The sequence below is a fragment of the Callithrix jacchus genome, chromosome 13, assembly GCF_049354715.1.
Source record: "Callithrix jacchus isolate 240 chromosome 13, calJac240_pri, whole genome shotgun sequence".
Lineage (NCBI taxonomy): Eukaryota > Metazoa > Chordata > Mammalia > Primates > Cebidae > Callithrix > Callithrix jacchus.
This window is the reverse complement of record NC_133514.1, coordinates 50,277,466-50,303,136: the sequence shown is the minus strand read 5'-3', so window position 1 is coordinate 50,303,136 and position 25,671 is coordinate 50,277,466. Positions and strand designations below refer to the sequence as shown.

The 25,671-nt window shown below is 44.3% G+C and overlaps 1 long non-coding RNA gene and 1 pseudogene across 2 annotated transcripts; one reads left to right on the top strand and one right to left on the bottom strand.

Moving 5' to 3' along the window:
- Nucleotides 1-497: 497 nt before the first annotated feature.
- LOC103787543 (proteasome subunit alpha type-2 pseudogene) lies at nucleotides 498-12,569 on the top strand (annotated as a pseudogene). The gene is made up of 4 exons (XR_013525703.1): nucleotides 498-1,249; nucleotides 7,700-7,837; nucleotides 11,049-11,208; nucleotides 12,341-12,569. The product of XR_013525703.1 is annotated as a proteasome subunit alpha type-2 pseudogene (transcript).
- A 3,808-nt stretch (nucleotides 12,570-16,377) lies between these two features.
- On the bottom strand, nucleotides 16,378-20,539 carry LOC103787544 (uncharacterized). Its single transcript, XR_001906851.4, has 3 exons — nucleotides 19,913-20,539; nucleotides 19,022-19,217; nucleotides 16,378-18,663 (listed from the first exon to the last, which is right to left on the bottom strand). It is a non-coding gene; the product is annotated as an uncharacterized LOC103787544 (long non-coding RNA).
- Nucleotides 20,540-25,671: the final 5,132 nt, after the last annotated feature.

Below are 25,671 nucleotides of genomic sequence, written 5' to 3'. Positions count from 1 at the left end.
TTCTGAGTTAGATGTTTTTAAAATTCACCTGTGTAAGCTGACTTAGTTTTCTGTTTGTGAAAAAGTACAAAAATGGTAATCTCTTTTATCATAAAAATAATGTATTTTAATAGAGTGTTTTTTCTAATCAATATATTATGTACTTTTCATTCAATACATTAATTGCTTACATTTGAACTATTTTATGAATGAATAATTGTATAGGTGAAGATTACTAGTCATGGGCATTTTACTAACTGATGCTCATTAGGCATAGCATGGGTTCATGTGATGTCAAGGAGTTATGTTTTGTTTGGTAAAAGTAATAGAATAGCACAAGAATAAATGCAAGCACTGAAGCACAATGGAGGTGCCTATGATGACTTGTCTAAGATTTACATCACTTTGTTGTCTTCTCAGATTACTTATCATCCTGATAATTGTCGTCAGCATTGTTTGGGTCCTTCTAGCACAGTTTTCCAAAATGCACAACTCTTCCATTAGGTAGAAATACTTCCGGGCTCTTCGGGTAAAGATGGCGGAACACGGGTACAGCTTTTTGCTGACTACATTCAGCCCATCTGGTAAACTTGCCCAGATTGAATATGCTTTGGCTGCTGAAGCTGAAGGAGCACCATCAGTGGGAATTAAAGCTGCAAATGGTGTGGTATTAGCAACTGAGAAAAAACAGAAATCCATTCTGTATGATGAGCAAAGTGTACACAAAGTAGAACCAATTACCAAGCATATAGGTTTGGTATACAGTGGCATGGGCCCAAATTACAGAGTGCTTGTGCACAGAGCTCGAAAACTAGCTCAACAGTACTATCTGTTGTACCGAGAACCCATTCCCACAGCTCAGTTGGTACAGAAAGTAGCTTCTGTGATGCAGGAATATACTCAGTCAGGCGGTGTTCCTCCGTTTGGAGTTTCTTTACTTACTGTGGTTGGAATGAAGGACGACCATATTTATTTCAGTCAGATCCATCTGGAGCATACTTTGCCTGGAAAGCTACAGCAATGGGAAAGAACTATGTAAATGGGAAAACTTTCCTTGAGAAAAGATATAATGAAGATCTGGAACTTGAAGATACCATTCATACAGCCAATTAACCCTAAAGGAAAGCTTTGAAGGGCAAATGACAGAGGATAACATAGAAGTTGGAATCTGCAATGAAGCTGGATTTAGGAGGCTTACTCCAACTGAAGTTAAGGATTACTTGGCTGCCATAGCATAACAGTGAAGTGACTGAAAAATCGAGAATTTCAGGTAATCTGTCTACTTAAACATGTTTAAAGTATGTTTTGTTTTGCAGACTTTTTGCATACTTATTTCTACTTGGTTTAAATCGACTGTTTTTAAAATGACTTATAAATCCTAATAAACTGCTAAACTCGAAAAAAAAAAAAAAAGAAAGACTTCCATTTGAGCCTTTAATTGCAGCTGTCTTCCTGCTTCTTCTTTTGGAGGAGTTAATTAAAGGGTAAATAGGTTAGAAATTTTTTCCATGTTAGAATGAGCAAACCACAATGTTTATTTCACTGGGGTAACAGAATGCTTCCCTTTGACCTTCCAAGCTCATATCAATTTCAGCAGCCCCATTTCGTAATGCTCACCAAAGTGTGTAAATACAGAGGGCATTTCTGCACTCAGGTATTTCTGTTTCTTATGATCTATGACATTTATACGTAGCACAGTGCTCAGCAGCACAGATTTGAGAGTCAGAATGCTTGGATACTGAATTGAATTGTGATCTTACACAAATCCCTTGAATCAATGTAAAAATATTATGATTGTACCTTATTTTTGAGGTTCCTGGGAGGATTAAGGTTTTCTTGATGGTATCATTCAGTCATCGAACCAAATAATATTTGCACCTAATCTGTACAGTGAAGTAAGGAATAAAGGATTAGAGAATGGGCTCCACATAAAAACATTTTTTAAAAAGTCACAATGCAAGTGAGAGGAGTATTTGCACTGTTCTTTTTGGGTATCAGGAAGTAAATAAATAGTGTTCCCCATGAGAATGGGAAAGACTTCACAGCAAAGCTGTCACCTGGGCTGGACCTGTTTGGGGGTGAGCAGGATTTCACACACAGCATGAACATCGGCACAGAAATTTTAAAAGCCCAGAATGAAGCAAGATAAAAAACTCAGGTGTGCTTTGTGTCTTTCAGGTTGTCAGTTGTTTAATGCAGGTTAGCATTCCAAATCCAAAAATCTGAAATCCAAAATGCTCCAAAACCCAAAACACTTTCAGCTTCTAAATGGAAATGCTCACTGGAGGATTTCAGATTTCAAATTTTTGGATTTGGAATTCTCAATCACTAAGTATATATAATGCAAATATTCTGAAATCTGCAAAAACCCAAATCTGAATCACTTCTGGTACGAATCATTTCAGTTAAGGGACACACAGTTTTCATGCTTAACATTCAGTGTTGATGAGGACAGGCGGTAACACCCACTGTCTGTAACTGCTGGAAGCATATGAATTTCTATGATTTGTAAGAAGGCAATTTGGGAGGACCTATCTTATTTTTTTAAGGTTTTAAAAGTTGTTTTCATTAAACACACCATATAGATGGGTTAATGATCTATTTCTCAGTTTTTACCAAAACCATGTGTGTCTCATTTTCTGTCTGCTTTTTTTTTAATTGTACTTTAAGTTCTGGGGTACATGTGCAGATCTTGCAGGATTGTTGCATAGGTACACACATGCCATGGTGGTTTGCTGTCTCCATCCCACCATCACCTACATCAGGCATTTCTCCCAATGTTATCCCACCCCATCCTCCCCACATCCACTGTCCCTCCCCTAGCCCCACACTCCCGAACAGACCCCAGTGTGTGACATTCCGCTCCCTGTGCCCATGTGCTCATTCTTCAACACCCACCTATGAATGAGAACATGCAGTATTTGGTTTTCTGTTCTTGTGTCAGTTTGCTGAGAATGATGGTTTCCAGATTCATCCATGTCCCTACAAAGGACATGAACTCATCCTTTTTTATGGCTGCACAGTATTCCATGGTGTATATGTGCCACATTTTCTTTGTCCAGTCTATCATTGATGGGCATTTGGGTTGATTCCCAGTCTTTGCTATTGTAAACAGTGCTGCAATGAACATACTCGTGCATGTGTCTTTATAATACGATTTGTAACCCTTGAGTATATACCCAATAATGGGATTGTTGGGTCAAATGGAATTTCTATTTCTAGATCCTTGAGGAATAGCCATACTGTTTTCCACAAGGGCTGAACTAATTTACACTCCCACCAACAGTGTAAAAGTGTTCCTATTTCTCCACATCGTCTCTAGCATCTGTTGTCTCCAGATTTTTTAATGATCACCATTCTAACTGGCATGAGATGGTATCTCAGTGTGGTTTTGGTTTGCATTTCTCTAATGACCAGTGATGATGAGCATTTCTTCATATGTTTGTTGGCCTCATATATGTCTTCTTTTGAAAAGTGTCTGTTTTTATCTTTCACCCACTTTTGAATGAATGTGTTTCTTTTTTTCTTGTCAATCTGCTTTAGTTCTTTGTAGATTATGGATATTAGCCCTTTGTCAGATGGGTAGATTGCAAAAACTTTTTCCCATTCTGTTGGTTGCCAGTTCACTCAAATGATTGCTTCTTTCACTGTGCAGGAACTCTTAAGTTTTGGGTTTGTTTTTTTTTTTGAGACAGAGTTTCGCTCTTGTTACCCAGGCTAGAGTGCAATGGTGCGATCTCGGCTCACCACAACCTCCGTCTCCTGGTTTCATGCAATTCTCCTGCCTCAGCCTCCTGAGTAACTGGGTTTACAGGTACGTGCCACCATGCCCAGCTAAGTTTTTGTATTTTTAGTAGAGATGTGGTTTCACCATGTTGACCAGGATGGTCTCAATCTCTTGACCTCATAATTCACCCACCTCGGCCTCCCAAAGTGCTGGGATTACAGGCTTGAGCCACTGCACCCGACCTAAGAAACTCTTAAGTTTAACTAGATAACATCTGTCTATTTTGGCTTTTGTTGCCATGCTTTTGGTGTCTCTATCATGATGTCCTTGCCTATGCCTATGTCTTGAAGGGTTTTGCCTAGTTTCTCTTCTAGAGTTTTTATGGTGTTAGTTTTTATGTTTAAATATTTAATCCATCTGGAGTTAATTTTTGTATAAGGTGTAAGGAAGGGGTCCAGTTTCTGCTTTCTGCACATGGCTAGCCAGTTTTCCCAACATCATTTATTAAACAGGAAATCCTTTCCCCATTGCTTGTTTTTGTGAGGTTTGTCAAAGATCAGATTGTTGTAGATGTATGGTGTTACTTCTGAAGCCTCTGTTCTGTTCCATTGGTCTATATCTCTGTTTTGGTACCAGTACCATGCATGATTACTGTAGCCTGGTAATGTAGTTTGAAGTCAGGTAGCATGATGCCTCCAGCTTTGTTCTTTTTACTTAGGTTTGTCTTGTCTATTCAGGCTCTCTTTTGGTTCCATATGAAGTTTAAAATGGTTTTCTTCCAGTTCTGTGAAGAAGGTCAATGGTAGCTTAATGAGGATAGCATTGAACCTATAAATTACTTTAGGCAGTACGGACATTTTCATGATATTGATTCTTTCTAACTGTGAGCATGGAATGTTTTTCCATCTGTTTGTGTCGTCTCTTATTTCCTTGAGCAGTGGTTTGTAGCTCTCCTTGAAGAGGCCCTTCACATCCATTGTTAGTTATATTCCTAGGTATTTTATTCTCTTTGTAGCAATTGTGAATGGGAGTTCACTCATGATTTGGCTCACTGTTTGTCTGTTATTGGTGTATAGAAATGCTTGTGATTTTTGCACATTAATTTTGTATCCTGAGACTTTGCTGAAGTTGCTTATCAGCTTAAGGAGATTTGGGGCTGAGAAAATGTGGTCTTCTAAACACACAATCATGTCAACTGCAAATAGAGACCATTTGACTTCCTCTTTTCCTGATTGAATACCCTTTATTTCTTTTTCTTGCCTGATTGCTCTGGCTAGAACTTCCAATACTATACTGAATAGGAATGATGAGAGAGGGTATCCTTGTCTAGTGCCAGTTTTCAAATAGGATGCTTCCAGTTTTTGCCTGTTCAATATATTGGCTGTGAGTTTGTCATAAATAGCTTTTATAATTTTGAGATAAGTTCCATCAATACTTAGTTTATTGAGCGTTTTTAGCATAAAGGGCTGTTGAATTTTGTAGAAGGCCTTCTCTGCATCTATGGAGGTGATCATGTGGTTTTGGCTTTGGTTCTGTTTATGTGGTGAATTACATTTATAGACTTGCGTATGTTGAACTAGCCTTGCATCTCATCTATATAGGGTTAAACACATGTGTTTCTTATGTGATTAATTAAAAACAATTGTTATTGTTATAAAAATTTACGTAGTGCTTAGGTCTATAGAATAAATGTATCCCCACCAGCTCCCAGGCCACCCCAAAACCTCCTTTCACCTACATACAGGTAAACATGCACATATGTTTCCATGACGTGATCTTGCTTTGCCTATTGTTCCCTGATTGGCTTCCACATAAGATTTAATTTGGTGATTATTGCTAATCAGCACATATAGGTCTCTCTCATTATGAGTTTTAGTTACATCATTATTCAATAGAATATTTTACCATAATTTTGTCACTTTTTCACTGAGAAATGCTTATGACAGTTTCAGTTGTTTGTTATTGTTACCAAAGCTGTACTGGGCACCCCTGTGTATCCACCTTTTTGTCACATTGGTTAAGTGTTTTTTTTCTCTTATGATTGATTTCTAAAAATAAAATACTGCTGAAAAAATTAATATTTAATATTTTGATGAAAATTAAAAATCTGTGTTCCAAAAAGAAATCAATGGTTTATACTTCTACCGTCAGTGTATGAGAATTTCTATTTCCCCACACCCTTAATTACACAGGAAATTATCAATGTTAAAGTTTGCCAATTTTATGATTTAACATGTTTTTACTTTTAATTTGGATTTCTCCACTTATTAGTGAGATTGTGCATATCTGTGTACGTATGTTGGCCATTTGTATTTCTCCCTGTGATTTTCATAATGATATGTTTTACTAGTTTTATAATTCATTTAGTGATATTCTTAACATTTTCTGCACATTTATTACTTCCATTTAATAAGTGATTTTTTTCTTTTTAATTTACACTGAAAAATCAGTTTTATTCACCATATTAACAGGATCAAGGAGAAAAATCATGTGACCATCACAATAAATGTAGAAAAAAGCATTTGACAAAATAAAATAATCTTTAGTCATAAAAACTTACCAAGCCTAGAACAGGAAAAAAAAAATCCCTCCACTTAATAAGAGTACCTACCAAAATCTATAGCTAATGTTTCACTTAATAATTAATTAAGTGCATTCTTCAAGATAGGGAACAAAGCAAAAATATTCCTTGTCATAACTTGTATTCAACATTGTATCAGAAGGTCCAGCCATGGTCTGTATCAGAACTTTTACTTTGTTCATATTGTTTTTGTTTTGAAAATCTTTTCTTTTTACATAGTCAAATTTTTAATTTTTTAGCATCACTTCTGGATTTTGTAATGGACTTTCAATAGTTTGTCCTTTTAGGGTTTTATTTATTTTGTTTTAAAGAATATTCTCAAATCCTATATTATATAGTGATTTAATTACTCCCTTTGCAATACAAGGTAGACATTACTAGTTCCAACTAATGTAGATTAATGTATTCTTTTCAGTTGTTTAGTAATTGATATTATAGATACGTTCTGATTTCTTTATTCTCTATTAGATGGATACTAAGGCTGTTCTTTAAAATTTCCACCACTAATGACTTTTCAATAATCATCAATATACATAGACCCCACCAATGTTTTTTTAATGTATATACAATTCTCAAAATGGTATAATTGAGCTGTGACAAATTGAATTATAATTTTAATAGTACTGGCAGATTATTTTCCACAAAGTTGATCAGTTCACACCCTTACCAATTACGTAAGTAGGTCTCTTTCTATGTAGGCTCAATAGCACTAAATAAATGGGATCTAATTAAACTCCAGAGCTTCTGCATTGCAAAAGAAACAAATTAGAGTAAACTGGTAACCAACAGAATGGGAAAAAATTTTTGCAATCTACCCATCTGTCAAAGGGCTAATATCCAGAATCTACAAAGAACTAAAACAGATTTACAAGAAGAAAACAAACCCATTCAAAAGTGGGTGAAGGATATGAACAGCCACTTTTCAAAAGAAGATATATATGAGGCCAACAAACATGAAAATATGCTCATCATCACTGGTCATTAGAGAAATGCAAATCAAAACTACATTGGGATACCATCTCATGCCAGTTAAGATGGCGATCATTAAAAATCTGGAGACAATGAATGCTGGAGAGGATGTGGAGAAATAGAAACACTTTTACACTGTTGGTGGGAGTGTAAATTAGTTCAACCATTATGGAAGGCAGTGTGGCTATTCCTCAAGGATCTAGAAATAGAAAGTCCATTTGACCCAGCAATCCCATTACTGGGTACATATCCAAAGTATTATAAATCATTCTATTATAAGGACACATGCACAAGTATGTTCATTGCAGCACTGTTTACAATAGCAAATACTTGGAACCAACCCAAATGCCCATCGATGATAGACTGGACAGGGAAAATGTGGCACATATACACCATGGAATACTATGCAGCCATAAAAAATGATGAGTTTATGTCCTTTGTAGGGACATGGATGAATCTGGAAACCATCATTCTCAGCAAACTGACACAAGAACAGAAAATCAAACACCATATGTTCTCACTTATAGGAGGTGTTGAACAATGAGGACACATGAACACGGAGGGAAGCATCACACACTGAGGTATGTGGGGAAAACTAGGGGAGGGGCAATGGGGCATGGGGTATTGGGGAAGGATAACATGGGGAGAAATGCCAGATATAGGTGAGGGGAAGGAAGGCAGCAAACCACATTGCCATATATGTATCTATGCAACAATCCTGCATGTTTTTCACATGACAAAAAAAGAAAAAATGAGAATATAAAAAAAGGTTTTTTAAAATAAAAATATTAGTTTGGTTTGTGAAAAATCCCATAGGTGCATTAATTAATCAACTATTTCTACTTCAGAGAGTTGCCTATTCAGTGTGTGTGTGTGTGTGTGTGTGTGTGTGTGTGTGGCTGAGTCAGCCCTGCCTGGCCACAGCCACTCTAAACAGAGAGGAAAAACTGTGGGTCAGAATCACAGCTCCCTGAGGAGAGGGGTTTAGGGCAGAGTGGGGTGAGGTTCCTCCTCCCCTGTGCAGGGGTGAGCAGTGTGAGAACAGGAACCCAGACTCAACTCCCACTTCTTGAAACTACTTTGGAGCCTGTGCTCCCCAAAAGCCACCTTACAGCTCCTAAACCCTTCATGGGGGCTGAGCCACTGCATGCAAATAAGAGTTGCTACCTGCATGTCCCTGCACCTCCCTCCCCTGGGTTCTCACAGCTGACCCAGTGGGTGGAGGGGGTTCTTGCTGTCAACATTGCAACCCAAACCTATCCAGTGGGCCCCCTGATGACTGAACTCCCCTGGAGGCCATGAGGGGTTTCTCAGCTGGGTGGGGACATCTCAGGAAAGTCCCCAGTGTCCCCCACTGCCCTCATACCCCAAAACCTTCCTGCCTCCCTGACATACATGGGCATCTCAATGATAGGCCCCCAGTTTTCTTTTCTAAAGCTATTCATGGTATCAGAGAAGGGCCAGAGCAGCTAGGAACTGTAACAAGGGTGCTGTCGGTGGAGGGGAGGTCCCTCTCACTGAAAGCGGCCATAGACTGCCTTCCAGCTGCACCAGCAGGGCATGTGTGATATTTCCTCTCTGTCCATGTTTCCTGGGACCCACAAGCACAGAGTTTACTCACACCACACTCTCATCAGCCTTTCTTTTATCTATGTTTTTCCTTTATAACTATTTCAGATCATGTTTCCATCCATCCCTGAGTCACCAACCCAAGTGTAAATAACGTGGACCACTCTTCCAAATAATCTCTACAGATACTTAAAGAATTCATAAAGTGTGTTTGCATTTTTGCATTAAATGATGCTCCTTCTTTAGGCCTCAGGTGGTTATTTTTTTCTAAGATTTAAACTAATAATTATACATTTAATTTTATCCATGTGTGCATGTGAGCCTCTTCCATGACTTCCAACTGGTCAGCACTGCGTCAACTACTCTTTCTTTATAAATCCTCTTGTGCCAAGCATCCAGGTTGCTGCTGATACCAGCTACCTCCTATGATAAGGACTTCCTCCTTTATCTTTCCCTCTGCCTCTGAATGAGAGAGGGCTTGGTGCATAGAGGGTGCACACTTAATGTTACTGTGTGCTGAGGAAATCCCTCAGGATGGTTGACCTGAATACTCCCAGTTGTGAGTGAGAGTTTGATTCCCCACAACCTAACTGGCAATTTATTCTGATTTTTTTTATTGTAACATTAGTTGTCTGCTCAGCACTCACTGTTTTTATGCCTGACTCAGAAATAAGTGTGCAGTTCTGGAATATCCACAGGAACCCACAGGTTTTGCTTGCCCGGGCCCTGCTGGCTGGCAGACCTCCATCCCTCTTTCTGCTTCCAGCTCAAGGAGCTTTGACTGCTTCCGCCACTCCCATCACACTCTTGCCCCAAGCTCCTTTGCTTTCCCTTTGCTCTTCCTGGATGGAGCCTTCCACACAGATATGCTGGGCTCCTCCACAGCTGCTCCTTTTGCCTCAGGTGGATCTGAACCTATGTTCATATGACTGTTATTCATCCATATTTACCTTCTGTAATTGCTTTGTCGTGATATTTGTTTATTTTTAATTAGGTTTCCACTTTATTTGTTTTTTCTATTTTTTTCTGAATTCTCAATCGTCCTTGAAAATATCTTTCCATTGTTTGATACTCCTGTGCAACTTTACCTATTAGGTCCTTTGAACAAACCTTAAATAGTCATGCAGGAACTCATAAGGCTGTGTGGTTTTTCAGAGAATAACCCACCATGTACTCACTTTTGTCTGTCAAATTCATAGAAACTTCAGCAAGTTTGGCATAGTAAAGCCTATGAAAGTGCACTCAATCACAAGTGATTAGCAGAATGCATATTCAAAAGTTTCACCCTGGACTATGACAAAAAGTGTCATCCAGGGGCTGAGGCTGGAGGGACATGCAGGCCCATCCTATCACAGAAGTGGGAGAGCCTGGAAGCCACATTAGTAGCCTCCTGGACTAAGTAGCTGCGAGCTCAGCTGTGTTGGGCTTCATGCTCTCCAGTTGACTTGTAAGGCATGGTCCAGGGTCACAGGAAGCGGCACAGAGTTTCTCACTCCTATCTCCAGCAACATAGATATGTGATCAGAGAGAAAAATGCAGAGGTTGGTGAGGTGGTGAAAGGAGCTGAGCTGTCACATGTCACTGGGAACATATTTAATTTCAACCACCTTGATAAATGGCTTTCTAGGGCATATTACAGTAATCAGTACCTGTGACCCTACAGTCCCACTCCTGCTACCTATGTCCAAAAGACATGTATGAGGCAAGGGTGTTGGTGTCCACCTGGGGGGCTTTATAGCAGCATCGCTGCATGCAACTATCATGATAAACAGAGTGAATGTAAAACAGAGGGTGTAAACTCATTGCACCAACTTCCTATAATATAGATGTTATATATGGACAGGACAAAGCAGTACAAAATGATGAATGTTTCATCACAATGCAGCATAGGTGAAATTTACATGATATTTACGTATAATTTTCAATCAGAAACAAAAGAGTACATACTGTAGGTTTCCATTTATATGATTTTTTAAATAAATGTATTTATTTTAAATTAGTTTAAAATACGTTGATCATGACCAGAATAGTGAGTGTCTCTTGGGTGTTACTGCCTGGGAGTTAGCCAAAGAGGGGCTGCCAGGTGTTTATATCTGGGTGGTGGTAACACAGATTTTTCAAGAAGGCAACAACCTGTACATGTATTATACATTAATATACGTGCAGTACTGCAAAGCAACCATCAAATAAAAACAAAATAACACAATATTTTTCCATATGCAGACTTCCAGGCTTACTGTCTCCCTCCGAATCTATCGCATATTTTAAATAGAAGTAATTCAAATCTTGCATGCACACTTCCGGATACAGAGGGAACACACACTGTTCTCGTTTAATCAGGACAATCATGACAGCAAATTCAGCAAGAGACATCACAAGAAAGGTGAGTTAAAAGCCAAACTTGGCCGGGCGCGGTTGCTCACGCCTATAATCCCAGCACTTTGGGAGGCTGAAGCAGGTGAATCACGAGGTCAAGAGATCGAGATCATCCTGGTCAACGAGGTGAAACCTTGTCTCTACTAAAAATACAAAAATTAGCTGGGCATGGTGGTGCACACCTATAGTCCCAGCTACTCAGGAGGCTGAGACAGGAGAATTGCCTGAACCCAGAAGGCAGAGGTTGCGGTGAGCTGAGATCGTGCCATTGCACTCCAGTCTGGGTAACAACAGCGAAACTCCGTCAAAAAAAAAAAAAAAAAAAAAAGCCAAACTCAGCTGGGTGGGCTCCTGGGGACAGTGGGATGTCCCCTACCCTTGCTCCAAATGCCCTCATTTTTCAGCTCAAGATTTGCTGGACATGTCCTTCACTCTGTTTACACATCACCTCCAGCTGTGAACCTCTCTGGAACCTGGATATGACCCAGTGTTTAGCACCCCTAGGGCCTCACAGAGTGCCTGGTACTTGTGTCTGTTCTCAGGAAGTTCCTATCAGATGAAAGATAACATTAGGCCATTGATGGCTATGCTGGAAGGAAAACGCAGGGGCGGTGAGGTGAATTCTCCCTTATCTCTGAATCCCAGTGCTGAGCTGCCTTGTGCCATGGCCATTAACCAGAGGTATTTTAAAATTTAATCTCCAGTCCCTTATCACACCAGGCACATTTCCAGTGCCCAGTAGCCCTGCACTTGCAACACAGAGGGAACATTCACGTCTGTGCATAACAGGCTTGCGGCAGCAGCTCCAACCTGGCACGGGGTCTGTTTGTGAATCACAGACCTGAACACTGCCTGGTAGGGTTGGAGCCTGACATTGATAAGGCTGGTGGGGAGAGCTATAATGATCTGGAGGAGAGGGGAGTGGCAAGTGGAAAGGGAGTCCTCTCTTGGTGTGAATGTTTGCAAATGTGAGCAGTGACTTATAGAAAGCCTCTGACTCCAGAGAACCAGGTAAGTTCTGAGAAAGCAGAGGATGGAGCTGCGAGTTGCTGTGACAGCTGGCGTGGCCTCCTCTGCAGCAGGGAGGGTGAGTGAGTCTCTCTGGGTAACACCTTTCTTGCCGGTGCTTATGTCTTCAGAGCTTGGATTGGCAACAGGAGACATGATTCCAGCAGTGAGGATGACGATGCTCCAGGTAGATGGGCACCCTGGAGAAGGGACATCATGGAAGTGGCTTCTCAGGAACAGTCCACCCAGGCCTGCAGCTTTGGAGACCAGGGAAAGAAGAGGGGAATGAAATTTTTAAAAATGTGTTATGTTTAAAAGTTAATGACAGAAAAAAAAAGTGATAATATCTATGGCCTTTGAGTTTTGTTTGTCATCTTTTCTTGCTTTGCTTCTCAAAGATTATCTTTCCCTCAGGACCTGCTCTTTTCTGCGTCTGCCACCACCAAATCTCAAACACTTGGGTTTTATTGGTTACCATCTCTTGAGAATTGATCATACAAGAGACTAGGCTGGGTTTTGGTGCTAGACTGCCCTGCAGGATGTCTGTGGGCAGGGCTCTCTCCAGGGAACTCCACACTGGAAGTCTGGTGAGGGTGGGATGTGGGCCTCTCCTGGCTGCACACAGGTCAGGGTGGGGACAGGGCCTCCCCGATCTGTACTCCCAGCTGAGAGTGGGGTTGGGCCTCTCCTGTCTGCACTCTTGGCTTGGGGTGGGAAGTGGGAAGTGGGGAGTGGGCCCATCCTGTCTGCAATCCCAGTTGTGGTTGGGGGTTGGGATCTTCCCATTTGCACTCCCAGGTGGAGGTGGGGACTGAGCCTCTTCTGTCTGCACTCCCAGGTGGAGGTGGGGCTGGGCCTCTTCGGTCTGCACTCCCAGGAGGGTGTTGGGAGTGAGTTCCTCCCGTGCACTCCCAGGTTGGAGTGGGGACTGGGCCTCTTCTGTCTGCACTCCCAAGTTGGGGTGGGGCTGGGCCTATTCCGTCTGCACTCCCAGGTGGGTGTTAGGGGTGAGTCCCTCCTGTGCACTCCCAGGTGTTGTCTCAGCAACTTAGTGCTTCTGCCCCCTCTGCTGACTCCTGCTTTAACACGGGTGTGGAACTTCCAGAATCAGCCCGATGTGATGCAGTTGTAGCAAACTCAGCCCCTTATTTTCTGAGCTCTGGAGCTGAGAGGGCCTCTCAGAGTCCTGAACTGGATGAGGGCCTTCATCACTGTGCACAACCCCTTCATTGAATGCAGGCTGTTCCTGGAAGACAATCCTGGAGGACCCCTTACCCATAAAGAGTCTCAGGGGATACCCACTGATCAGTAATATTCAGGCACTTGGGAAGGCATGTGCAGCCCTAAGGAGGGCATTCGGATGGACACCACTGCATCTAGCACTGTTTGGACCCACTCGCTTCATGGAGTAGTTTCTCTAAAAATCTGGCCTTTTTTCCCCCCCTAGAAAAAAGAAAAAAGAAAAGAAAAGAAAAGAAAAAACAGTCAAAAGGCTGTCAATGGAAGGAGCCACAGTCCCTGCTGGTCTCCAGTGGCAACTGATAGGCACTGTCCTCTTCCCCAACTGCCTGTCAAGATCCCCTGCCAGGTCAGACGCAATGGCTCATGCCTGTAATCCCAGCACTTTGGGAGGCCAAGGCAGGCGGATCACCTGAGGTCAGGAGTTCCAGACTAGCCTGGCCAGCATGGTAAAACCTCATCTCTACTAAAAATGCAAAAAAATTAGCTGGGCATGGTGGTGCACCTTGTAATCCCATCTACTCAGGAGGCTGAAGTGGGAGCATTGCTGGAACCCAGAAGACGGAAACTGAAGTGAGCCAAGATTGGGCCGCTGCACACCATCCTGGGCGAGAGAGGGAGACCCCGTCTCAATAAATAAATTAATTTAATTTAATTTAAAAGATCCCCTGCCAGACACTGAACTGAATGCATCTCCACAAAGCCGGTCGTGGACCTCCCAACCCCCAGGGTGATGGTCTTAGGACTGAGAGCCTCTAGGCAGTGGCTGGGTCATAAGGGCGGAGCCCTCACTGAAGAGCCTCCCACAGCTTCTCTCACATCCACCCTGTGAATACGAAGCAGAAAGGCGACCCTCCGCGAAGGAGGAAACAGGCCCTCACTAGGCATCACCTCTCCCAGTGCCTCGATGCGGGACTTCCAGCTTCCAGAACAGTGAGAAGTGCATATCTGCTGTGTGTGCTCGGCCTGGTTTACGGGACTTTGTTACCACACCCTGCATGGGCCGTCTGCGTCATTGTGGAGAGGGTTGCCGTGCCAGAGCACAGTAACTCCTGCTCGGGCTGCCCCACGACCCTGAGGCAACCTTGTCTCCAAGTGGGAGCCTGAAATCAGACAGGAACCCCTGGGCCCGGTTGCTGGTGTCATCTATTAGACCCTGGGGTACAAAATTGGGCTTCTGTTGGATGCAGCGGCCATAGTGCGGGACCCCAGCACTGGAGCCACAGGTGAGAGTGAGCAGCACTCCAGGAGCTGAAGGCCACAGCCTGACTGCGGGCTCCTGAAAACAGATTCAAGACCAGAGCCAGAAGAGGAGGCCAGAGGCTTAGTGTTGCCTGCCCTCCCCCTGCCCAGAAAGCCAGCCAGACCTACACAGGCAGCCAGGAGTCTGAGCTGGGGAGGAGTCCGGCCTCATGTAGACCCCAGCATGGTGCTTTCTTAGGGCCACCCTCACCTCTCAGGGTCACCCCGGGGCCCTCCAGGGTGGGGCTTTCAGACAGAGGAGCCCCCTCTAGGGGCCTCCGGGGCTGGTCATGGCTAAGGAGTTGCTGTGTATCAGTCACTTCGGGCTCCTGGGACCTGGGGCTTGGAAGGGCTGGCTCCTCGTAGAGGCTCTGCAGGAGCCCCTGTTTCTGTCTCTCCGCTTCTGCTGTTCACAGCAATTGCTCTTGTCCAGTGGCTTGTAGCTATGTCACTCCAGCAACTGCCTCCATCTGCACACAGCCTCCTCTTTTCTTCTCAGAGATGGGATCTTGCTCTGTAGAGCCCAGCCCACAGTGCCCACTGGAGTGCCAGAGGCACAGCGTGCTGCCCCCAGTCCTGGGGGTCTTTCCTGTTCCTTGTGAGTGGTGGCACCAAGGGTCAGCGTGGAGGACGCAGGAAGAAGAGCAGCAGCCATGCAGGTGGAACCAGGAGGGGCTGCTCTGTTGAAAGTAGGAAGAGCTTCAGACAGCCACGCGGCCAAAGAGTCTGTATAAATGCCCAATAAGCATATAAAATGTATCGAGCATTACGAATCCAAAATGGAAAATTGCATCACAAACTGGCGAGGCCCACAGTGACTAGAGTGGCAAGAAGAATTGATGACACAGGCAAGTGTCTTTGTCTTTGAGAAGAAGCCACAACTTGAGACAAGAGGCAGTTAAACCCAAAGTGGAAGGTACCAGAAGCTCCTTAGAGGCCCATGTGGCCCCTAGGAAGGACTGCGTAGTCCAGAGGTAGGAGGGCACTTCCACCTGACACCCTGGCCCTTTCTCAGAGCTCTCTCAAACACCCTTTGGTTTGAGGTCCCTTTCTTTCCCTGAGGGCTCTCCACTTCACCCATGTACATATAAAATGGGTGAAGTGCTGAACTTGTTGGCCATTAGGAGGCTACTTTGGTATTGGAGCTTCGATTTGGGGTCAAGAGCTCAAGCACTTGCTGGCCTCACCCACCCCAGCTGCCCCAGCCTCCAGGCCTCGAAACCTGCAGTCTCCTTACCCTGGATGCCTCAGCCCCCGCACCAGCTCGGCTCACCACCACTCTCTATAGGTTTTATTTCCATATTCTTGTTTCAAGTACAAATTTTGAGACGTAACGTCCTCTGTACCTATTCATTTTGCCTCGTAAGTTGTCTGTTTCTTACATTTGGGTGTACTTTTCTGTTGTTACTGCCAGTGCGAAAATGTTTCTTATCATCTCCTACATGATATCTCTTTACATGGCAACTATTGTTTTCTAGTCTGATGCCCATCTGATCTATTTTCCTTTCATTTTTTTGAATGCTAATTAATATTTATTAATCTAACATCATTCACCGTTTATTTAAGGCATAATCTCCCATCTTTGGGTAAAATAAATCATTCTTATGTGTAATATACATAAATACACATATGTGTGTACATACACACACACACACTGTTAGGACCTAATAATTACTTTTCCTATTAGTTTTTAAAATTAATATCCTTTATTTTTATAATGGTTTTAGGTTTACAGAAGTGAGCAGTAAGTACCTAGAGTTCCCATAGATTCCCTCCCACCTCAGGCCACAGTCTTCACGATTTTAACATCTCACATTCATGTTGTACATTTGATAAAATTGTAGAAACCAATATTGATAATAAATGTTGACACGTTAATATTAAAGTCCGTGGCTTATGTTAGTAAGGGTCATTCTTTGTGTTGCACAGTCCTGTGGGTTTTGCCAAATGCATGATGTCAGGGACCCACCATTGTGCACTGAATAGATTCACTGCCCTAAAAACTCCTGCTTAGCACTCCTTCCCTACTCCTGGCCTTTGGTAACCACCGATCTTTTTACTGTCACTATAATTCTGCATTTTCCAGAATGCCATATTGCTGGAATTATATTGTATATAGCCTTTTCCTATTGACTTTTTTCACTTAGAAATATGCATTTAGACCAGGAGTGGTGGCTCACGCCTCCAATACCAGCACTTTGGAAGGCCAAGATGGGTGGATCATGAAGTCAGAAGTTCAAGACCAGCCTGGCCAACATGGTGAAACCCTGTTTCTACTAAAAATACAAAAAAATGAGCCAGGCATGGTAGCGTGTAGTTCCTTGGGAGGCTGAGGCAGGAGAACTGCTTGAACCAAGGAGGCAGAGGTTGCAGTGAGCTGAGATCACACCATTGCACTCCAGCCTGGGCAACAGAGCAACACTCTGTCCTGGGGAAAAAAAAAAAGATGACCATGTAATTATAATTTTTAATAATATAATTTTTAATAATTTACTTATGTTATAATTCTAAGCAGAGAAAGCGTTCTACCACACATAATTGAAGATTCTGGGCATTATTGTAAAGGCCTGTTTTACATCTGGGTTAAAATTTGGTCAACTTTGTTCTTTTGTCTCTGGGGCAAGAAACATCAAGATCCCAAAGTCTATCCCATTCTTCTCAGTAGGCCCAGGCTGAGGAACAAATTCAAGACCTTCATTCATTAGAAGTCACCCCTGTGACCCCTCCTGCCTGCCTCAGCCCAGGGCAAATCACTGAGGTGGAGGAAAGCTCTTCCTCCTGACCAGGAGTCGACACCCCCAGGGCCACCCTGGCAGGTGTTCCAAAATGGTGACGGCCTCCTTGGACTGCTCCAGTTAGCATTTGGGCCACAGAGGAGTCCATTCTATGATGGGATATGAGCCTGATATCCCCATATGATCCCCCAAGCAGAATATCGCTTGAAAACAAGTCTCCAGTGAGAGGGGCCAGGCTGCTCCAGCCATGAGGAGAATGCCCTGCAGGGGACTCGAACATCCAAACAGCCAGGAAGGCCAAGGAGATGGACTCTGCTTTCAGCAAAGCTCCCCGCACACTTCCAGGTCTAGGACCTCTGTGAAACTCAACGTAATTTCATCTCCACATGGTCAGTGACAACTGCAACTGGGCAAGCTGTCCACCAGCACAAGAGGGAGTCTACCTGCCCCAGATCTGTTCAGCTGGTCTACGTTCCCAAAAACCCATATTCAGGGCTGGGGAGGCAACTGTCCCCACTGGGCCCCACCTGCAAATGCAAACAACTCAATGTCCTGCAGTGTGGACACCAATCAGGTTTTACTGGGGACATTTTCAAAATGGGTTCAGCAAGGTTGGTGGCTCTTCTGCCTCTCATGAGCCTCGGGGCAGCTGGGTGGATTATGGGGCTGTGCTCTAGGATCAGCACTCTCCAGATTCTCTGCCTTTTAATAAATGCAGTGGTGAGAGGCCGTGCAGGAAGAGTGATGGGAAGAAGAATCTCTAGCCGCTCAGGGGAGGTGCAAGGCCAACACTGGAGTCAGTGCTTGGGGCACCTGGAGGACTTGGGGAGGTTGAGATCTCAGAAGAGGAGCAGATGCAGTCCAGGCCAGCTCAAGTCAGACCACCCTGAGAGGGACCTGAGAGCCACCCACAGATGGTCATATGGAGGACTCTCAAGCATGTTTGAAGCCAGTACGAAGGCTCATCCTGTGTTGGGGGTGGAAAAGAGGAAGAGTGCAGGGGCTCCTGATGGGCCCTTTGCAAACCCTTCCACCACCTGTGCAGAGGAAAGGGGAGGCCAGGCCAGGGCAGGGTGTCCCCATAGTCACTTCCTGAAAGCCCAGGGTGAGGACATGGTCCTGGTAGGAATCCTTGATCCTCCATCAATATCTGCAGGATGGGTCTTCACATGAGGATGTCCCTCCGTCCTGCGTGTCCCCAGACGCACTGAAGTCTGAGCAGCGGTGCAGCAGATGCCCTTGGGACAAAGGAAGGGTGGTTACTGCAGGACCTGACTGAGTGAGCAGGGGAGCTTGACACTGGCTGTCCTGTGCCCATGGAAATGTTGCAGACATAGTCACATCTCACTGTGGAGAAGCCTCTGTCTGTGCCCCAGCATCCCTGGAGCTTCAGAGAACTGCTTCCTCTGAATCTGGGGAGAGGACAGTACCCCAGACTGGGATGAGCAGTTGGAGGGGAGGCGGCCTCACTCTTGGACCTGCTCTATGGAGCTGGGCTTGGGGCTCACTGGACATAGTGACTGACCAGATGCTGTCAGGCCACACATGTCTCTGAATCAGGCCTAGACCCTGGGCTGGCATGGGTGGTGTCGTTACCTCCTTCCTTGTCTGTCATCTCCCTGGGAGGATGCTGAGCGCTGAAGACTGATGGATGCTTACGTAGATATAATCAGAACTGGCAAGGCACAGTGGCTCACGCCTGTAATCCCAGCACTTTGGTAGGCAGAGATAGGAGGATTGCTTGAGCCCAGAAGTTCAAGATCAGACTGGGCAACACAGGGAGACAACGTTTCTACAAAAATTAAAAAAATAAAAATAAATTAGCCAGGCATGGTGACATATGTCTGTAGTCTCAGCTACTGGTGAAGTTGAGGCAAGAGGATTGCTTAAGCCCAGGAGGTTGAGGCTGCAGTGAACTGTGATTGCACCACTGCACTCCAGCCTGGGTGACAGAGCACGATCCCATCTCTGAGAAGAAAAGAGGAGGCTGTGTGCAGATGGAGGTAGTGGCTAGAGTGACACAGCTACAAGCCACTGGACAACAGCAATTGCTGTGAACAGCAGAAGCTGAGAGGCAGGGAACAGGGGCTCCTGCAGAGCCTCTATGAGGAGCCAGCCTTTCCAAGTCCTTGAATGTGGGCTTCCAGCCTCCTGCACTGGGAAATGATACGTTTCTGCTGTTGTCAGCTGCGCAGTTGGTGAGTTTGTTACCTCCACCCCAGGAGGTTTCTCCACACCTGCCTGACAAACTCTAAGAAGGGATTTTCTCCATGTCTGCATTGTTTGAAGATTTTACAGTTAGGATTTATTCTTGCATGGCTAATCACTGTTAGCCAATATACATAAAATAATGAAGAGATGACCCACATTTTATGTTGGGAGTGTACATCTGCCCCTTATTAAGTATGGAATCTTGAACCAATCGTTAAGCGTCTGGACGTCTCCCTCATTTCATCTGTAAAATGGGGCTCACCCCAGGCAGCTCACCTCCCAGGTCGGAGTCGGGCTCTCCCTGGGCCTTTGCTCTCCCCAGCCATACCCGTTCTTCCCCCACGTGGCTCTAGTGACGGTGCACGGCTTTACGTTCTTCCGGGTAGGCCACGGCCAGGCGCTTTCAGACACGGGTGCAGCCTTGTCATCTCCTTGTGGCTTCATCCCGGCAGCGCCGCCTTTAGATGCTTTGGGCTCCCACTGTGTCTCCCTCTTTTCAAATCACGAGGGCACTTGGGCGCCGCGGTGGGAGAGACAGGTGGCCCCAGCGTCCCAGTCACCTTGTTCACATCTCCAAGGCCGAAGGCCGCCCCTGGGCCGCCCACCCTGAGTCCCCGCGGCCGGGAGCAAGCAGGGCCCAGGCTGGACCAAGAGGCTGGGGCGCCGCGGACAGGCGTGGCTGTCTGGGACCATGCGGAGCCCCTGGCAGCCTCCCCCGCCCCAGCGCCGCCAGCACCTCCTCCATGACGCCCCTACGCGGCGGCCACACTGCGCTCCGGCGACCCACGCTTTCTGACCCGGTCACACTGACGGCGGTGACGCCCGGGTTCCCGGGACCCTGAAGATCCGCCCCGGGAGCCGAAGCCTCTCTCCTCACTCTCAGCGAGCCCGTGCGCTTTCTCTACCAAAGGCAGCGAGCCCCCTGCTGTCCACGTCGGCGAACTGCGCGGCGCACGAGGCCTCAGACATCCCCCTCTTCTCCCATCCCCAATTCGTACTGCGCACTTGGGCGAGGCCGTTTATACCTGGGCTGGGCAGAGCGTAACCGCGGGGCTCGGCTGTATCCGCAATGACAGGAGTGCAGGACAGCAGGGGCTGTGACGAACACACACTGTTATTCCATGTACTATGATACCGTGAGTGCATAACCAAAAAACACCAATACAGGCCATGGCTAAAGTACAAGGTTATGCAGTAAAAATTTAAACCTGATAAGAAAGAAAATAAGAACTAGTTCCTCCAGAGTTTAATCAGGTTTTTGAAAAAAGGTTGTTTTTGTCTTTGCGTGGCTACGACCTTGGAAAGCCATTTAATCAGTTTTGGTTAACTATAACATGGAATCCGAGTTATGTTTCTGGACCCTCACCTGTGCAATTTTGTGATGATAACGAGCGTTGCCAATTAAATAAGTATTTCAAGGACAGGGCCATGACTTTATTTTCAGAATCTTTCCAGAACACTAGGAAAAATCTAAATTCAACTCAACTGAACATGCTAATCATCATTTATTCAATATGTACCAACAACATCGGCTACTAGCTCTGTGAGACCTCCGACAGGATTTTTACATTATCTGTGCCTCAGTTTCCTCATCAGTGAAATCTTGGTACCTATTCATAGGTTAAGGATTAAGTGAGAGATATATTGGTGGTGAGGAAAAATGTTTCCTCTACCATCTTAGGTTCAGTTAATGGGGACCCACAAATTACACTGAAAAAAAAATAGTAAGAAGAGAAAAGGTATACCTTTTTTATTAGTGTTTATGTGCATAGGAATTCACAGAAAAGAAGTGAAATTCAAAGAAGCAGTGAGACTCAGGGGCTGATAACTTTAACAAAGAAGAGGGTTTGACCTTGAGGGAGGATAAGGCACCAGGAAGTGACTGGGGAGAATTTGGGGAAGGTGATGGAAGACAAGGCTATTGGCAGAAAGGCTGGTTTATGGAGACTCATCTTGGTGCTGATTCCGGTGATAAGAGCCACTATCATCTTGGTGAAGGTAAAGGCGACACCTTCACAGGGTACTTTATGCCACCTTCACAAAGAGACATTTATGATCCAATTTCAGGCAGAAAAAAAGAAAACAGAGAACTTTTTCTGCATCTGCGGCTCCTCCATTACTTTCAGCTCAAAATAATCCTTATGCCACAGTGACACATTGTGGAGTGGCATCTCTCCGTCTTAAGAATATCTCAGTCCAGTCAAACAGCTGTGTCTCATTTCGGGAGGTGGTGGTGCAGGTGGGGGCAGGGCATCCCCAAAGGTAGATCTTTATGTGTGCAAGCAATCAGGCACTTAATGAGGGGTGTTTTTATGGATACAAAAGAAATACAAAGATTAACCAGCCTGGGTGACAGAGTCAGATCCTGTCTTGGGAAAAAAATAAAATAAATAAATAATCATGTACCAAACGTTGGTAGAAATATGGATAATAATGGGCATTCTAATTAGGTTTTAGTGGAAAATGAGGAACTTGATATTGGACAGTAGAGAAAAAGCAATCCTCATTATTAAGAACTCAGCCAAACTGTGTCTGTGTTCTAGTGTTTTGTGGAAGGTAGGACTTCGAAGTGACAACATTGCATATTTAGCTGAGGAGATTTCTAAGCAAAATGTTGAAGGAGTGGCTTGGCTTCTCCTGACTGCTTACAGTAAAATGCAAGAAGAGAAATGAATTCAAGATGGAATTGTTATCATAACTTAAAGATTTGGAAAATTCTCAACCTGTCCATATTACAAAAAATGAGAAAGTGTATATAGAAGGCTAAGGATGTGGTGGACTGGCCATCTGGTAAGATTAGTGTGTGTGTGTGAACCACAGACCGAATCAGCAACCCCAGTAGAAACACTGCCAGTCTGACATGAAGGGATGAGATTGGCACAGGATGAAGGAAGGTTATCTTTTTAGATCTTACAGGACTGGATCATAGAGCTCTTAGGCTGCAAATATGCACTATTCTTCAGATCTCAAAGGTGACTCAGAGATCAGCATGGCTGCCACTCCCACCATAGCCCCATACACAGGCGCCAGGGGGAAGGCCACCTCTATCTTAGATGCAAAGAGTGAGACCAGAGTCCCAAGCCCTATGGGTGGGCCATCACCTTGGTTCCCATAGTGGTGTGCTGGCCATCTTGAGCCCCAGGGTGGAGTAAATGCTGGCAGACACTAGTCCTGTCCAGCAGAGTCAAAGGTGTGTACCCATGCCCAGCAGAGCTGCAGAGGTGGGACCACTGCCACCAGTGGGTCCAGAGGGCACCAAGCCAAAGAGAAGCATTCTTGTGCTCTAAGATTGAGTGAAATTTGCAGAGCCTACTTAGGTCCAGGGCTTGGCAGCCATTTTTGTTCTTTTCTCCTTTTACACCAGAGGCCTCTGATGCACATATGCTCCACCAGATCCTCAGTCAGGCCTGAAAGTATCTGAGCTTGAGTCCCTCTTTGTATTTGCTGGAGCTGCAGGTACAGAGCAGCACGGTCCATCTTGCACCCGGCATTGTTCAATCCAAATGTCAGTTGGGTCAGGAGGAATAACCCAGCGCCCTGGAAGCAACCGGGTCCCACTGATCAGTACAAGCTCTGCTCAGTGAATATGGATTCCAGTAAACTGAAGACAAAAGGCCCAAACTTCTACTTAGAAGTCGAAACATTTCACCATAAACCTACTTAGACTGGATATCTTCCAGAAGCTATCTGCACAATTTCCCCCTTACCCAGGAAATATTTCTCTTCCAAATGCTTAAATCATGTTGATTACTGTGCTGGGGATTGCACTGATTAACAAATATCTGAAACTTGGAGGAAAAACACATCTAATGGAATTTGCCCTGCAATGTTTTGGACTTGCTTGGGTCCCACCACCCATCCCTTCTTTCCTGTTTCTACCTTTGGAATGGGAATGTCTATTCTACGCCTCTCTCAATGTCAGAGGCATTTGAACCAGAGCAACTCCATCTTGAATAGGGGCTGGGTAAAATGAGGCTGAGACCTGCTGGGCTGCATTCTCAGAAAGTTAGGCATTCTTAGTCACAGGATGTTTACCGGTAAGGGAGCAGGTTAATAACATTTACTGTACAAACCCAGGACTTAACAGACCCTGGAAATGTCCCAATGTCCTGAGATATCTATTTTTGAGACAGGGTCTCACTCTGTCATCTAGGCTTGAGTACAGTGGTACAATCTCAGCTCACTGCAGCCTCAACCTTTCAGGCTCAAGTGAACCTCCCAGCTCAGCATCCAGAGTAGCTGGGTAGGATTACAGGCACATGTCACCTCACCCAGCTAATTTTTTGCTTTTTTTATAGAAAGGGTTTTGCCATATTAGCCAGGCTGGTCTCGAACTCCTGGGATCAAGTGGTCTGCCTACCTCAACCTCCCAAAGTGCTAGGATTACAGGTGTGAGTGACCGCACCCAACCCAATATCTTTTTTTTTTTTACTTTAAGTTTTTTTACTTAAAGTTATTTTTTTTTTACTTTAAGTTTTTTGTGTTTTTTCTTTGTTTTGTTTTTCTTTTTACTTTAAGTTTAAGCACAGATCTTGCAGGATTGTTACAGAGGTACACACATTCCATGGTGGTTTGCTGCTTCCAGCCTCCCATCACCTACATTAGGTATTTCTCCTAATATTATCCCTCCCCAATCTCCCCACCCCCTTCTATCCCTCCCCTAGTCCCCCACCCCGCAACATACCCCAGTGTGTGATGTTCCCCTCCCTGTGTCCATGTGTTCTCATTGTTCAACATCCACTTATGAGTGAGAACATGCAGTATTTGGTTTTCTGTTCTTGTGTCAGTTTGCTGAGAATGATGGTTTCCAGATTCATCCATGTCCCTACAAAGGATAGGAACTCATCCTTTTTATGGCTGAATAGTATTCCATGGCATATATGTGCCACGTATTTTTTATCTAGTCTATCTTTGATGGGCATTTTCCAACCCTATATCTTAAGAACAAAAACATCCTTAAGTTTAAGAATAAGTTTCTCTTTAAGGATAATATAGATTCTTGTATAAGAGCGTAGTTACACAAAGATTAGCCATCCTTTATTACAGCCCTTGTAGTGGAGCACATCTGCCCATGGCTTTTCACTTTGTTATCTTGTACATAAACAAGTGCTGTACCTAAGGTGGGTGTGTTCCTCCTCTTACTTTTGGGAAAGCCCTGATCTGTCTATGGAGAAATGATTCTTTTATTTTTTTAATTTCTTTTTTTTTTAATTGGACTTTAAGTTCTGGGGTACATGGGCAGATCATGCAGGATTGTTGCATAGTACATACATGGCAATGTGGTTTGCTGCCTCCATCCCCCCATCACATATATCTGGCATTTCTCCCTATGTTATCCCTCCCAAATCTCCCTAACCCCTCCTGTCCCTCCCCTAGTCCCCCCAAAGCAAACCCCAGTGTGTGATACTCCCTTCCCTGTGTCCATGTGTTCTCATTGTTCAACACCCGCCTATGAGTGAGAACATGCGGTGTCTGATTTTCTGTGCTTGTGTCAGTTTGCTGAGAATGATGGTTTCTAGATTCATTCATGTCCCTACAAAGGGCACGAACTCATCATTCTTATGGCTGCATAGTATTCCATGGTGTATATGTGCCACATTTTCCTGGTCCAGTCTATTGTCGATGGGCATTTGGGTTGGTTCCAGGTCTTTGCTATTATAAACAGTGCCACAATGAACATATGTGTGCATGTGTCTTTATAATAGAATGATTTATAATCCTTTGGATATATACCCAGTAATGGGATTGCTGAGTCAAATGGTATTTCTATGTCTAGATCCTTGAGGAATCACCACACGGTTTTCCACAATGGGTGAACTAATTTACACTCCCACCAACAGTGTAAAAGTGTTCCTATTTCTCCACATCCTCTCCAGCTTCTGTTGTCTCCTGATTTTTTAATGATCACCATTCTAACTGGCATGAGATGGATGGTATCTCAATGTGGTTTTGGTTTGCATTTCTCTAACGACCAGTGATGATGAGCATTTTTTCATATGTTTGTTGGCCTCATATATGTCTTCTTTTGAAAAGTG